Source organism: Globicephala melas, chromosome 12, assembly GCF_963455315.2.
Source record: "Globicephala melas chromosome 12, mGloMel1.2, whole genome shotgun sequence".
Lineage (NCBI taxonomy): Eukaryota > Metazoa > Chordata > Mammalia > Artiodactyla > Delphinidae > Globicephala > Globicephala melas.
In genome coordinates, this window is record NC_083325.1 from 6,794,318 (window position 1) to 6,806,933 (window position 12,616).

General features: G+C 53.7%; 1 protein-coding gene across 1 annotated transcript in view; it reads right to left on the reverse strand.

Moving 5' to 3' along the window:
* The window catches only part of NPAS2 (neuronal PAS domain protein 2), a 345,032-nt gene extending 332,451 nt beyond the window's left edge, over positions 1-12,581 (reverse strand). The window contains exon 1 of the mRNA XM_060309185.2: positions 12,457-12,581. The gene's annotated coding sequence lies outside the window, so the exon portion shown is untranslated. The remainder of the gene's footprint in view (positions 1-12,456) is intronic.
* Between the last annotated feature and the right edge of the window lie 35 nt (positions 12,582-12,616).

The following is a 12,616-nucleotide window of genomic DNA, read 5'->3' on the forward strand; positions in this document are numbered from 1 at the left end:
CCATGTAACGCGGCTCCTCCACGTGCGTTTGAGGCATCCAATTAAGTGAGCAGCAGGCAGGCCAGCAGGTGGTCACAGGCCCAGGCTCTGGGCGCAGACAGCCCGGTTCTGCCCCTCACAGGAGATACGGCCTCGGTCTGGGCCCTTTCCTCTCTGGGGCCTCAGTATTCTGATCAATACGGTAGGTAGAGACAGACTGACCTAACGGAGCCTTTGACAGATTAGAGAGAAGGTAGGCAGAACGCTTAGCAGCGAGTCTTCCACAGTGTTTGTTCCATAAATGGGGGGGCTGTTCCCAGTGGTCCCACCTGTGATCCTGGAGGGATTACCAACAGCTCCTGCTTTCACATTCACAGGTGTGCCAGTCTGAGTGACAAATGACATGGTTGCCCTATCAACAGACGATGACGGTGGTGGTGATGATGACATGACATCGTCATGACAGCTGACAGGGGCAGGGGGCTAGCAGGGACCTGGAGGGGGTCCTGCGTGCGAGCTTGAGCCAGTCATCAAGGCCCCTTCGGCCTCAGCATCACTCAGCTACAGCAGGCACAGCGGAGCAGCGGTGCAGGTCACCGCACACAGAGCAGATCGAATCACGAGACTACATACAGGACGCTTTGTTCGAAACGGGTTGTCCTCAAGAAGCCTAGAGATCTACAGGAGACGGATGGGAGGGAATACATAAGGCGGCTGAGGGTGATGTGGTCAGGATGGACAGCAGCACGGCGCAGGGCCCCGGGGTGCGGAAGCCAGCGAGCTGTTCATACAAACCCAGAAGGCTCGGGCAAGGGCTGGGGCTGGGCTTCTGCAGACCCTCTAAGGATGGACCTGTGACTTTCTTCCTAATATCGGTTTCTCTCGAGGACCTCCCTTAGTTTGCTCCTCAGCAAGGGGCTTCACAGAGATGTCACAGATGATGACAACGACAGGCACATGTAGGGCAAAGCCACTTAGTAACACGAACACAGCAGCTGTCATGGGTTGAGCCGGAACTCAGTGCTGCATGACGCCAGAAGTCCTTCACCTCGGCGAACCAGTCGGGCCAGTGCTGTTATCACCATTTCAGAGATGGGGAGAGGGGATGGGGAAAATGAAGGAATTCTCATGGCCTCCCAGCTGGACGGGGCGGGGCTGGGGTTTGAACTGGGTCTTTCCAGCTCTGGGGCAGCTCTCCAGACCCGGAGGGGGTCGTGTCGAAATGGAAGGCTGCTTGCAGCCCAGACTGAGACTGCTGCCCCTTGACAGCCCCCCACCCCTGGAATAAGGCAGAGAGTCAGGTATGAAAGACCAAGAAAGCTCCCCTGAGGGAAGCCTGGCCCGCAGGGCGTAATCCGCAAAGAGACGCAGGACACGTGGAGAGCCAGCTGTGCGGGAGCCTAGGTGTGAGCCTCCCCGAGTCCCCTCCAGCTGGTGGACGCCCACCTCGGGGAGGATAACAGCAAATCTCAGCATCGCTGAGCACACACGAGGCATCAAGCTCCAGGTCCAGCCCCATCACTCCAGTTTCCTTCTAATCCTCACGGGAACCCCACGGAGTAGGTATACCTGAGAGCACGCACGATCCCCACATCAGAGTCCAGGCCAGCACCATCTCATATGCAGAAACCCAGTGCCCAGAAGTTTCGGGAAGGCAGAATGTGCTCTAACTCAGAGCAACAATTTAACCCCCTCTGAGCATGAAGTGGGGCACATTTCCATCTACGGATGGCGGTGGCAGGGTGGCTTTTGGAGCTGTGGGTCCTGAGCAAGCACGAACCTTTCTGGCCAGTTTGTTTCCTGCCTCCATCTCGAACTGTGAGGGGCAGGGGGGCGGGGAGTGTGTGAGTGTGTGTGTGTGTGTGTGTGTGTGTGTGACATGAACAGTCAAGTCTATCAAAGGAAATCACAAAATGTGAAAATTAATTTTTGTCTCCAGGAGAGCAGCATCAAGGATTACAAAGTGCATTAACAGTACAATATGCAGGAAGCGGGTCAGTTTGCTGGCCTTGGCCGTGGAACACAGGAAGGCGCTGGGAGAAGAAGGATGTGCCCCGACAGGCATCGAAGAACAGGCCAAGTCAGAGCTTTTGTGTGGAGGGCAAGGCCCCGACCGCAGAGGTGCCGCAGCTGGCTCCAGCACGCGGGCTGTGGCAGGAGGCGAGGGCAGGGCAGGGCCGGGAATCTGGGGCAACGGGAGACTACCAGGCAGGGTTCGCGCACAAAGACCCAGCTACCTGGTTGGCAGCAAGGTAACCAGTTGCTAGGCCTGAGGTCCAAGATGCATGGACATTAAGTCCCTGTTTCCATATGAGGAGCTCTCTCAGGGTCCCCTGACTCAGGCCAGTGAGAGCCAAGGGCTGTGCTGGAGGCACGGAGACATGGGAACAGGGCGGGAGGAGAGTGACCTGGCAGGTCCCGCCTGAGACCTCAGTGTTGTTCTGGACACCGTGCAGGTAAAACCCAGCTGACAGTGAGGCTGGACAGGACTGCCCGAGCACTGGCTTTCAGAGGGGCTCCAGGTACCACCCTCCGGGATGCTTCAGACAACTCATGTGCAGAACCTTTGGAAACAGTTCCCTTGTTTGTACTCCTGACAAGAATTGGCTTCCCCCAAAGCAGGTCAAGAGCTCCTGGGAAACTTATGGATTCCATCTTGAGGTTTTTTTTTCCATCTTGAGGTTCAAAGAGCATGAATAAGTTCATTGGAAGAAAAAAGTTGATTTTTTAAAAATCAAACGTGCTTGGCATGAAGGGAAGTAAAAACTGAAGGAGTCAGGGAAAACCCAGGCTGTGGTCCAGCAGACGCTCACCCACTGCTGGCCCCGCCCACGGCCGTGGCAGGTCCCCGGGTACGGCGGGGCAGGTGTGGCCCTGGATACACAGACCAGGACACCGGATGAGCCAGCTTGTTCTCTGTGCTGCCACCCTCGGCCCCGGCCCCCTGACGGCGATCACCATGTGCACTATCACTGAAACTGCCTTTCCCCACGAGTCGTAAAGACAATTTGTTACCTCAGTGAACATCAAATGCCTTCTCCATGATGGACAGGTTTCTTCATCCCTCTTTGCCAGAAAGAGGAAATCAGGTGATTCCATCAAGCAGGCAGGCATCATGTCACCCCCGGCTCATGGCTAATGACATGAATAGGAGTAGGAGCCGTGCAAAAACTTCAGATCCTTACGAACCGGGACCCCATCTGACTTACTCTGCATCCTCAGCAGTATTTAGCCCAGGTCCTGGTCCAGGGTGAGCTCTCAGTGAATGGCTGCTGAACAAGGGAACGAGGGAACAAAGCTCATGCCTTTGGATCGGGCGTGGCAGTCATGACAGCATCTTCCCGCGAGGTCTGGAGGATGGGGTCGGGCGGAGGGCACGGGGTGGATCTCACTCTGCCTCAACAGCAACCCCCTCTCCCCACCTTCTTCAGGCAGCAGCGCCCTGATTCCCCAGGGATGCTGCATCTCCTTCCCGCTCTGGATCCAATTCATCGGATTTGGGTGAACCTGACTATCCCAGGCTCCGGTGGGCGTGTGACCCAACCTGGAAAATCACAAAATCAAGTGAATGACTCACCACGATTGCCATCTCTGGAGACAAAGGACTCCTGGGTTAGAAAATGGTTTTATCCAAGTAAGTCCAGATGGCGATATTCATAATATGCTGCCTTCAATGGCCCTGGCCTCTCTCCTCGAAAATGTCAGATGATTATGGCGGTGGATTCAGGCTGCCTCATCCTCAGACATCAGAGAACATTTTCACAGATGAATAGGTACAAACAAATGAGATTCCATCTCATGTCGATAAAACTTCAGCGGGAAGGAGCATTCCCTGACCTCATGGTTAGACCCAGCTCAGCTACAACGAGGTGTGTTTCAAAGTTTGTGCAGGAATCGGGGTGGAACTGGTAATGCATCTTGAGATCTCATTCTTCACACACATGTATTAATGCAACACAAAGAAAAGCAGCCTCACCTATAGCTTGGTCAACTTGCTGACTTTGGAATGAGGTTCTTGGAAAGTCTGCGATTTCCTCGCCTGTGAATCTCTTCATTTCAGGGCAGGTCCTAAGCTTCCTGTTGGGGCAATGCCAATAGTTCAGTTCCCTCCAACTGGACGCAGTCTCTGCTCTCTCCAGGTTCCATGGTCTGGAAGGCTCTGATCAACAAGTGGGAGGTGGCGTCATCATCTCCATTTGCCTATGAGAACTCGCCAAGGTGGGCCGCTGCTGGCTGCTGAGCTGGGCACCAGGCCCAGGAGCATCAGACCCTCAGCTGGGTCCATCAGGAGTTACTTCTGTTCCAGGGCACGTGGGATTTGAGTAGCTGCTTCACTAGGCTGAGTGAAGGGCCAATGGGATCATCTTCTGAAACAGTCTCTGGTTTCAACAAGAGGGTTACCTGATTCGCGGCTGGCAGTTGGGATCTGCTCCGGGTGCCCTGCACCCTCTGGGCTCAGCAGTGTCAGGCTCTGGGTGGGGCAAGAGGGAGAGGGTCCCGAGGAGTCGGCCTCAAGGAGCCACCCCAGTGTGGGGCCTCCGTGGAGAGGACTCCATCCTAAGGGGCTTCAGACAGTGGAAGACCTGACAAATACCATCCTCGCTCCTCGGAAGTGTCTCAGGGAAGTAAGAGTTAGGCTCCATCCTTCTTGCTGGAGAGCCAGTTGTTTGGATTTTTGCCAAACTTAGTTTCTAGGTAAAAAGGTTGCCAGTTGGGGACCAGCAGTTATTCACTGAAACCAAAAGATGATGCAACTGGAGATTTGCCCAGTAAAACTGTTTTCTTCTTTTATCACTCTGGTAATTTGTTTTTTTGTACTAATGTTAGTCATCTCTGAATCGGAAATGGGGGACAAGGGTGCCAGAGGCATAGAGCTTAACTACTGACACAGCGAGGGACTGGAACTCACTGGAATTCTGACTTTCAGGCCCCCGACACACCAGGGACACAGCCCCACCCCCTGCTCCCCTGCTACACGTGCTCAGTGGATTTTCGAGCGGGTGGATGATGACAGGAGTGTCCCCTCCCTCGACAGAAAAATCTGAGCACCGCACGGCTTTGGGTACAGCTCCGGAGCACAGGAGTTTACATCCTCTCTCCTTTCATCCAAAACGTCCATCTGAAAAGGAAATTACTTCTCTATGAAACCTTTTTACTAGTCCAATGCCCAGCTCAGGAGACACTACCAGAATTTACTGATTTGAAGGTATAATTTCACTCACGGAATCATAAGAATTAATGACTTCCTGTGCCTGCACACCCTTCGTTCCTGCCCCCTCTATAGCACCCACTCCGGCCCAGGCACTCTTTATTCCCAAGGGTCTTCCAAGCAGCTCCCACCATTGGTTCCTTCCCACGTGTGCGATCAGATCCACATGGTTTGGGCTTGGCAGGGATCCATGACTTGCCACGACTGCTTCTGGGAGCCTCAGCGGGACAGGCCGCTGCAGTACTGGCAGTCAGGGGTGTGGGTGACCCGCCTGGGGTACAGTTAGAGACGTGGATGACCGCCCTCCCAGCAGAGGCCAGGAGCCTGGACACCGCATGGACCAGCTTCCGGCAGGTCTCACGGTGCCAGTCTCCGTGTTTCTAGATTTACAGCATTTACACACACGCTCCGGCACGGCCTGCCTTTTCGTCCTCTGACCCCATTCAGAGCTGGGGGTGGGCGGGGAGCTTCTCCTTCTCCAGGGAAAGCGAACCCCTAGATGAAGAGGCACTCAGGCCCTCCCCACCCAGAGACCTCCACGGGTGTGGGAAGCACAGTGCCTGGGCCCACAACACTGAGAGGGGTCACAACATGCTTTAATTTATTTTAAGATCAGAGGGAAAAATGAGTATAACAATAATGACTATAAAATAGTAACTCCAGCCTAGATTATATTCATCTTTATACCAACATAGTCATGAAATGTAATTTTTAATACTTTTTTATGGAGGAAGGAGCCCGCAAAGACAAAAGTGCCCGGGGCCTAGGAAAGCCGTGCGGGACCTCGTGACCTGGAATCTTCTGACTACGGGAAACCCTGGCAAGCGGGAGAGCCGGAGCTTAGAAGTCAACGCATCTCCTTCCTTCTTTCAATCCTTCCACCTTTGCTTTCCCTTCCTTCTCCCTCCCTCCCTCCTTCTTTCTTTCCTTCCTTAAATGTGCTCAAGAAAAAAAAAAACTGTGCACTTGAAACAGTGGCCGGACAGCCTGCTGCGTCAGGAGGGTGTTGAGGGAGATGCACAGGCCTCACACCAAATACCAGAGAGGCCTGGGGGTGCCACGGGAGCCCCCAGGACCAGGCCGGGGCCCCGACAGCTGGACTCACTCCTGAACCCACACTTGCCCCGTCACGCCTCTGGGTGACACCCTTGAGCAGGGACACTGTACCACGCACGGGGATGAGACAGGCCACCTCTGCCCCCCAGGCCCTCCCTGCTGGGGAGACAGAGAGGCAAACAGGCAATGACAAAGCAGTGACACTTGGTGACGGTGAGCAGCAGGGAGACGGAGGTAGGACCGGTTTCCAGAGAGAAGCCCCTGGGGCCCCTGGTGAAAGGTGGATTTTAGTGTATGTTAGACACTCACTCTGGCCTGCGGAGAAGCAACTGCAAGGGGACAAAACGGGAAGCAGGAAAGCAATTAAGGAAGCGGTGGTAAGGCAGGGAAGAAGGATGTGGGTCTGAGTCATCTGGAGGCCTGGGGGCGTGGAGAGCAGTCAAGCAGACGTCAGAGAGTCAGAGACGGTGAAGCCGTGAGAGCTCCCCGGGTGGTGGGGAGCTCAGGCCCCAGGCCATTGGGAGGATGTGGCATCGGCAGGGAGGAGGGGGAGGGGTGGTGTGTGGGCGCTGAGAAGCATCTGGTCTTCAGGGCGCTTGGACACCTGGCAGACGGTCCAGGCCAGAGGGGAGCAGTTTCCTCGAGGGAAGGCTCTGGTCTGATGAGCCTACCTGTTCCTGTCCTTGCTGAAGGCAACCAGAGGGATGCTCTGAGCTCTGGGAACTGACGGCCTTCCCCGCATCTTGAGAGGGAGTTTGCATAGAAAGCCTTCCTGGGCCCCTCCACAGGGAGTCTGAGATTCTAAGGATCACTGGAGGACAGCAACAGGCTGCTGCCCTTGGGACAGCAGTGCCACTGCCCACCTGGCTGCTGCCTGGCGCCAGCTGCCCAGGCCTCAGCCCCACACTGCTCCCAGTGGCCACCTGCTCCCACGCCGAAAAGCGCTGAGCCTTGGTGCCGAGCCTTGGTACCGTAGAGGGAGTGGAGGATGAGGGCGGGGAGGAAGCAGGGTGGGGTGAGCGGGCAGAGAGCTGTGCAGAAAGGGGAGTGGGTGGGACATCAGGAGACCTGATCTCTGGCTAAGCCTGAGTGGCCTTGGGCAAGTCACTGCACCTTTCTGAGCCTCTGTCCTCAAACGCCAGAGGGAAGACTGTCCTGCTGATTTTCTCATCACACTATAAGTCCAGGAACTCATAAGACGGGTCCATGGGCAATCCTCGACTCTCGCACGTGTCTGTGTCCCCCCGCACGGGCTCCCCGGCACGGTGTGACCCTAGCTTCCAGCTGTGGGGTGAACGTTTCCCTAACGCACCTCACACTCTCCTGAGCAGCTCGCCCCGAGCAGAAAACAGTCTCAACTGGTCTCGGCTTCAGGCAGACGCTCCCTCTGCAGGCGGGGCAGCCGTGCTCCCACCCAGCGCTCCATCCCTGGAGAGCCCCTGCAGGCCCAGAGGAGCAGGTGGCCCCGGGGAGCCCAGTGCCTCCAGATGCCTGGAGGGGGCAGAATCCACCCCTCTGCCACCTTTCCTTGCCCATCAAGTGATTCTGGCTCCCAGGAGCCCCTGTGGAATGGAGACGAGCCTCCCCAGACCCTCTGTCCAGAGCTCATGGGCCAGTATTACTTTCTAAGCAAGACCCCAGGCCTTGGTGCTGTGGGCCTCAGCTGGGTCCTCCTCTGGGCGCATGGGTGCCACAGTCAGGGTGGGCGCCTGCTTCCCTCCACTTGCCAAGGTAGCAAGGCTCAGAGTCCACCCTGACTATCAGGACAAACGAAGCCCTCCCACGCCGGTGATGGCCGCAGAGACGTTGCCATGGTAAAGGGGAATCGGGAGAGCAGCCTGTGCTGGAAGAATCACCAGCATTTAGACGGATGCACTGCTAATGCTGGCGGGGGCTCCGGGCACACCCCGCTGCATTCTGCTCCAGCAGCGCGTGGGAGGAAAGAACGGCCCTTTCACTCCCAAATAGGTTTCACTGTGGCCTCGGTTCCAAGTTCAGTCATAAGAACTTGGAGGGGAAATGGGAAGCTCAGAGCAGTTACGGATCCCATACAGTAGAGGGGCAGAGCCCAGACTCACAAAGCGCACCATCACAGTACTGAACCCAAGAGGGATGGGACATGAGAGACGGGCCTATAGAGGTGGGCTCTGAACAGACAGAACTGAGAGCAGGAATGAGAGGGGGCTGTGCTGAGCAGAGAGAATCGAGCAAAGAAAAGATTTAAAGAACAAAATTCATCATGAAACACATTTTGTTGTTTGCTTGAGCCATCAGGTAATTTATGCTCCAGATGCTTCTGCTCTAAGACTCCACGACATGCTTCATCCCTGAAATGTATCAATAATTCCCTCCCTTGCAAAATGGGGTTTACTTGCAGGGCCAGAGGGACCTGTGATAAACGTGGTACAGCCATGAGGGCACGTTCAGGGGTCAGGGCACCACCTGAGTGCAGGGTGCCATTGTGAGGTTAAGTTTACGGGTCACTATCAGTTACGAACAATCTGTGTGAAACACACCCAGGGTATCAAGAACCGCATAGAGAGGATGCCTGAAAATGATGCTGCCCCGGCTCCGCGTGTGTCACAAGCTTCCCCAAGCTCCCCACAGCCCTTCTTCAGCCGGTGAGCAGAGGACACGTGGCACTAAGGGCCGGCGCGGTTTCCTGGGGGATCGCGCCCTCGCGTGGCCGCTTCTCGCATGACAGCTGCGCCCGCGGTGTCGGGGGGTGGGGTGGGGCGGGGAGTTAGTGCAGCGGATGCAGCCCCGGGTCCACCGGGTGAGCGACCTGAGGCTCCCAGGAGCCAGCGTGCATCTCGCGCCGTCCTGAAGCTCCCCATGCCCCTCCTCCCGCTGGCCCCTGGCCCCCGCTGCCCCGCAAACTCTGGTGCCCCAGCTAGCTTGGCCTCCAGGAGGAAAAGCCTTTTTTATTTCTCTCTCTGGTTACTGAATTTAACTTTATTTCTGTAAAACTATTCAAAAAATGGAAAAATACAAAATAGAAAAGTTAAAATTACCCTACAGCCCACCACCTAGAAATAACTTAAAAATAATTTTTTGTGAATGTTATTCCAAAGGCTCCCCAAACCTATATGCAGAAGGATAGATTCCTAGAATAATGATATAAAATGGCATTTTGGTACACATCTATCTCCCTTCCTTCCTTTCTTTCCTTCCTTCTTTCCTCCTTTCTCTTTTTTCAATGAAAATTTTCATGTAAAATGAATTCATTAATGGAGTGGTACCTGCAGGCAGAATTTCCCAACTGGTTGAATTCTGTCCCTTGATGCTGGCCACTGGGCACATTCACCTGCCCCCGTAATCAAGCCAGTGCTGAGTCAGACACCAGGCTCCCCAAGCCCTTTACACTCTCCACTGTGTCATGTGCTCAGTTTCCAAGAAGGCTCATCCCATTATGGTCTCTGCTCTGGGGAAACGGGAGCTCAGAGACCAACTCGACTTGTTCAGGTGTAAATGTCTGTCAGACAGCAGAGCCTGGGTACCACAGGTTATTTCTAAAAGGATGCTGGGCTACACGTAAGACATCCAGGTGCTTAAGCCGACAAGGAACAAAAACTCTGGATGAAAGATTTCAAGGGCAGCTGGTGACCGCAGAACTCCACTCTTACAAGCAAAGCAAGAGGAGATTTCTGTCCAGAAGAGCATCTCCCTGGCCCTCCTGAGAGAAGAGTCTGTTTGGGAATCCTCTCCTCTCCCCGCCCGGCAGGAAGTGGGAAGGAGTACAACATCTTCCAGAAGATGATGGGACCTGAGCATGGCTGCCCCACCCCCACTCCCCCTTGCTGATGATTCCAGAATTCAACCTCACATGGTGAATCACACCACTGCCAACTGATCAAAACCCAGTGAGCTGTGAGTCTCAGGTATTAGCTATTACAAAGGAAGTTATTTTTTAAAACTGGGAATTTGAAATTCGAAAATGATCACAAGAATGATTTCGTTTTTGCAGTAATGACTGAGGTTAAAGGGCAACAGTAAACATGTACCTCTTGAGAGTCTGGAGCTCAGAGTCAGCCTGAGGGTGCCAGCCGCCGGCTCTAACGGCCCAGAGTCGGGGAGACCTAACACCATGTGCGCTGGGGCCACTGTACCCGCCACCTGCCTCGGCCCTGCCTGACCAACAGGACACCAAAGGACCTGCGTACGATTACGTCACCTGGGGTGCAGATGGGAGACGAAAACCACACCAGCAATTTGAACAGGGAAAATGTAACGTGAACATAGAGTCATATTAACTAGTACCAGGAGCTTCTCTACGGAGAAGGGATACGAGCTCTGAAGAATGCCCGAGAGCTGAGGGAGCGGTCCGAGGAGGGAGCAGACTTGGCTGGGACTCGGACCTCACGGAGAGGGTGTTCACAGGGTTTTCTGGGCCCCCTCTGGTCCGCAGCCAATGCGGAGGGTGGCGAGCAGGAAGCCCAGGGTGACGTGAAGCTTGTTAGAGGGTGAGAGTCCCTGGTGTCACACACACTACCAGCAGCCACATCACACAAGCCAGAAGGGGGGAGAGCACCCAGAGCATTACTTTTGCAATGTCCATCCAGAACCTTCTAGTGACACTCTAGCAAAAGAAGAATGTTTACAGGCTCCAACTCCAATATTACAAAGCAGGGCAGAGAAGCCTGGGTCTGCAGTAGAAAAACAGTACATGGATACCTAGCCCCAAATGCTCATCTATAAAGAAGGATAAAGAAGATGTGGTACATATATACGATGGAATACTACTCAGCCATAAAAAGGAACAAAATTGTGCAATTTGCAGAGAACGGATGGACCCAGAGACTGTCATACAGAGTGAAGTAAGTCAGAAAGAGAAAAACAAATATCACATAATATTGCTTATATGTGGAATCTAGAAAAATGATACAGATGAACTTATTTGCAAAGCAGAAATAGAGACACAGACATAGAAAACAGATGTATGCATACCAGCGGGGGGAAGGTTGGGGTGGGATGAATTGGGAGAGTGGGATGGACATATACATACTACTATGTATAAAACAGACAACTAATGAGAACCTACTGTATAGCACAGGGAACTCTACTCAGTGCTCTGCGGTGACCTAAATGGGAAGGAAATCCAAAAAAGATGGGATATATGGATACGTACAGCTGATTCGCTTTGCTGTACAGCAGAAACTAACACAACATTGTAAAGCAACTCTACTCTAATAAAAATTAATAATAAACAAAAGGATAAATAAAGCGTGGCAGAGACACCTAAGGAATAGTACGCTGCAGTGAAAATGAGTGTTTCTGGGTGTCAGCCACATGGCTGAGTCTTAGAAACATAAGTTGAGTGGGAAAAGAAGTCGCAGAAGACAAAATACTTATAAAGCTTACAATCAAGCAAAAAGACATGGTGTACTGTTTACCTGTACATACATGGATGATGAAGCTACTTCCAGATGAGCAAAATAATGAGAAAATAACATCCAGGAGAGTGGTGACCTCTGGGGGTGAGATGGGGATGGGATGGGGTGGTGGGCACCGGGTAGTTTCAGATACACTGACAACATTCGAGTTCTGGTGTTCACGGCAAGTTCACGAGCATTGGTTTGATTACTATGCCTCATAATTTACACGAATGTAACATCTGTTACATAGGTACCTGCGCCTGTGTCAAATGCTACTTAATAATGTAAAAGGAATCAAACTGTGTAAGTGACTTGGGGAGCTTCTGCTCTAACAGCAGCTCCTGTTTAAAAAGACTGCACATCTGAACTGATACAGCTCTCTATGAACGTGCCAGACTGCTGGCAAAACTGTAAACTTCGTGGAAACATAAGCCAAGTACGCAAGCCACGTGTCCAGGACAAAGGAGCCTGCTCTCCATCACTCTGTGGGGACCAGATCACCAGGATTCTGGCCCAGCCCAGCGCTGTCCCCCAGGCCCCAGCCTGAGCCAGGTGGACTACGCAGCTGCCTCCAGCCCCACCTCCTGCCCCTGCTCCCTGACAGTGGTCAGAGCCCACGAGGGAACCGTCAGGGTAGTCTGATGGACAGTATGAAAACGTATGAACTGCAATACATGTCCAGGCGGTACAGGAACTAGAAGCCAACCTCTGCCAAAGCTTCATGGCAGGTTTAGAAGCTCATCCTCAACAAGAACAAAACCTGCAACGGCTTTACAGGCTGCCCTTCCTCCCCGTGCTTCCTGGGAGAAAGTGTTTATAATGAAGGGAATTTCTTACCTGCCCTTATCCTTCAAGGCTCGTTCTAGAAGCCACCTCCCTCGGAAGCCGCTCCTGACTTCTCTGGGGTCTGCCTCTGGTCTCCACACCCACGTGGTTCTCTCCTCATTGCGTCCGGGAGCTCGGCGAGGGCAGGTTCCCAGTACCCAGCACAGGCCCG